Source organism: Odocoileus virginianus, chromosome 22, assembly GCF_023699985.2.
Source record: "Odocoileus virginianus isolate 20LAN1187 ecotype Illinois chromosome 22, Ovbor_1.2, whole genome shotgun sequence".
NCBI lineage: Eukaryota > Metazoa > Chordata > Mammalia > Artiodactyla > Cervidae > Odocoileus > Odocoileus virginianus.
The window spans coordinates 50,186,211-50,190,096 of record NC_069695.1 but is presented as its reverse complement, the minus strand read 5'-3'; positions in this window follow the sequence as shown (position 1 = coordinate 50,190,096).

The following is a 3,886-nucleotide window of genomic DNA, read 5'->3' as shown; positions in this document are numbered from 1 at the left end:
ACGCCTGCATCTCTGTCCATGGGAGTCTTCAGGCAAGAATATTGCAGTGGGTTGCTACTTCCTTCTCTGGGAGATCTTCCTGACCCAGGGATTGAACCTGCCTCTCTTATGCCTCCTATATTGGCAGGCGGGTTCTTTACCACCAGTGCCACCTAGGAAGCCCGACAACATTCTTGGGAGAAGATATATGTAGGAAAGAGGGACAGAGTGAAGCATTGTGAGAAGGATTTGACAACTGGTCCTCATTGGAGAGAGGAAGGGGTATAAGTCAAAGAATGCAGGAAGTTTCTAGAAGCAGGAAGAGGAAAGACACATTCTATCATCCTGTAGAGTCTCCAGAGAGGAGTGCAGCTCCGCCGTCACCTTGATCGTGGCTCATTAGACCCACGTGGGGCTTTCCTGGTGGCTCAGACGGGAAAGAATCCAACTGCAGTGCGGGAGACCTGGGTTCCATCCCTGGGTTGGGCAGATCCCCTGGAGGAGGGCATGGCACCCCACTCCAGTGTTCTTGCCTGGAGAATCCCATGGACAGAGGAGCCTGGCAGGATACAGTCCATAAGGTCGGACACAACTGAAGTGACTGAGCACAGAAGACCCACGCTGGCCTTCTAACACATTGAACTGCAGGAGAATAAAGCTGAGTTGTTTTAAGCCATGAGTTCTTTAAAAATGAGTTCCATCAGCCACAGTGAGTGAACTTATGCACCCTCTGCCCTTACACTGGGAAACTCTAGAGGCAGCAAACGGGGGTCATTCTAGGGCTTGCATCTGTATCTTATGCTTCTCAGGGATAACTAGACTTTGTTGCCTAATGTTCAATGTGTTGTAGATGGCTGTTTATTTTTATGTTTAAAAAATATTGTTCTAGGTTGTTTTAGGCAGAAGAGTAAATCCAGTCTCTATTACTGCATCTTGGCCAGAAGTATAATTCACCAATATATTTCTTAATGATAAAAAAAAGTGAACTCAAAGCTGTTTTCTTTCCAGTAGAGCAATTAATTTATAAAAGATTAATCAAGTTAGTTAACCTCATTTCACTTTAATTACTCTTCCCAAATGACATTGCCTGCAATATCCTAGATAATTTAAGGTGGTAACTTATTCAGAAGAAATATCTGTTCCATAAAGAATTGTTCAGTCATTACTTCCTGCATGAATACGGGAAAAAAAGTTCTGCACAGTCCAGCATCAGCAGATGTCAACCAAGAGAGGTGAAAAGAAGTGATGCTCATCTCCCAGGAGAACGGCAATGAGCTAATTACCTAAATTAATTCGCAGAGACCCATGATCTGGCCTTTTTTCCAGGAACTGGGAAACCTGATTGAGTCAGCGTGTGCACTTTGGTCCTGTCTCTTTACAAGGGAGTCACATTAGCCAAGACTCTGAGATTGATGTCTAAATGGAAAATGCCTTTCTCTCTGTTACAAAGATAAATAGACCGAACAATAAACCAGTCATACCATTCCTCCAGCACATTCTCTCCATAAAATCTACCTGTGGAGACAGATTATCAGAGTTATCTGCAGTGACTTTAAGCATAGGAGTGGGGAAGGGGGCTGGGGATAAGCACACAGTTCAAATATGTGCAGACCTCAGGCTAAAATTGCCAAGGATCTCTGTAAGAAAAATAAACTGACTTCAGCAACCACACAGATCCAGTTGGTATCCCAAACATTTCCTTCCCAAGTGCTGCCAATGTTGGCTCTGTGAATTTGACTTTTGCCCATCATTTTATTTCAGAAAAATCACCTATATGCATTTTTTCATAAGGTGTTATTTTCAATTAAATTTCAGCTAAATTTTAAAATTTACAACAGATTCCCCCTCTTTAAGCAGACTTTGAATATGTATGTGCCTATGATTTTATTTTTCCCTTTTGGAAATCAGGTATTCTGGCAGATGCTTTCCCCTATAGAATGTTACAAAATATTGAGTATATTCTCTCTGCTCTATAGTGGGTTCTTGTTGGTTACTGAACTTTCTCTTGCATGCTTCCAAAAACCTTCCAGTTTTAAAATTTAAATGTACTGATGGAATTTTAACATTTAATATCTGTCATTCACTATTGTTTCCATTCAGGATGTAGAAAATGTGTATTTTAACTCAATTATATCTCATGTTTAGCATATTATATGCATGTAGTAAATATTCCAGACATATTAGTAAGTGATGGAATGCATACTAAATTAAACTGTGTGTATCCTCAAGTAAAGTACTTTTAAGTGATCCACTGATAGTGCGTCTTCCAGATGTGCTCTGAAATACAGTTTCATTGGGCTGACTTTCACTTGACCCTTTCATTACAGTCTGTCATTTGCTCTTTCAGACACATTTTTAAAGGCATGCCTCCTTCTTTCTTGGATGTAAGACAATTAAAATTTGATTTCATGTGGAAAATTATGTCACTTCTTGTTTGTAGGAAACACACATTTCTCCTTAATGGCATATGGACTTTGCTTCACAACGATGAAAGCTTGATAACAGCCTGGAAATTTCACTGTAAAATATTTGTCATGTCTGTAGAATATGTGCTGAAATGAGAGGCTGACGTGAGAACAATTTGCCAGCGCTGGAGATAGCAGAGAGACTAAATATTTGTTAGTCTATTGTTGCAGAAACACAAGCCAGCTCAAGATCTCAGTCAACGCTTCCCATTAGAAATAAAAGTGCCCACATATATACTGCTCTCGGTATTCCTGTTGATATTGTATCCCTCAAGCTTCTGGCTTAAATCTTTCCTATTCTTCTGACCTTATGTCAGTTCTACACACAACACAGCCATACCTGAGTGTCTGGCCTTTGCATCACAGTTGATGGGGTGGTGCATATTGTCTGTGCATGCACGCGTGCTTCATCGCTTCACTCGTGTCTGACTCTTTGCTACCTTATGAATTGTAGCCAGCAAGGCTCCCCTGTCCATGGGATTATCCAGGCAAGAATACTGCAGTGGGTCGCCATGCCCCCCTCCAGATAATCTTCCTGACCCAGGGATTGAACCCATGTCTCCTTCATTGCAGGTGGATTCCTCACCCACAGAGTTACCAGGGAAGCCCACATATTGTCTGTACTAGTTACTTAATGCTTAATAGATGACATACCATGTATCTCTTTTTCTTCTATGAATATGGCCTATCTCACAAACTAATCAGCTCAGAGACCAACATCTATCTTCCTTTGCCTGATACATGGAATCCAATCTTGAACACAGAGAATAGCATCAGCATAAATAAATGAGAATACAAACTTTTTACTTTTGAATAACCTGGGCTTAAATTTCAACTCAGCCGCTTTGGTTGTAATGAGGTTGGAAAAGTTGTTTAACCACCCAGACATAGTTTCTTTACCTGTAGACATGACCAGATGAGACTAGAGGATAAAATATAAAAACCCACTGCCATATAGTTGATGCTGAATAAATTACATCATCTTCCTTTCCAGAGATGAACATATAGAACAGAGGTGAAAAGTTCTTAAAAAGTAGATCTTGCCCAAAGAGCAGAACCATGACATTTTCAGGCCCCGTGTGTTATGATTCCTGACAAAACTTTCCTCACAGAAATCAATACTTGTGAATAAGTTGTATTAGGTTATAGTGTATGTCCTAGCTATGCAAAGAAAAAAAGTGTTACATTCAGATTTTTTTTTAAGTGTGCTGCAAAAGTAGATTCTTTTTCTTACATAAATTTGAGAAATTTGCTTTTTTCTTTAGAGCATTTAATTGTCTGCAAAGGAAAGAAATAAGCCTTAGCCTTTCGGATGTTCAGTGTAACCTTTCTGCTTGAAAATCCCTTGAAAGACACAGCCTCTTCTGCAGCAGGTGTGGTTTTAATGATGCTTTGATGCCATATGTCAAAACTCATCACTTGCTGTGAAGAGTGGCATTTCT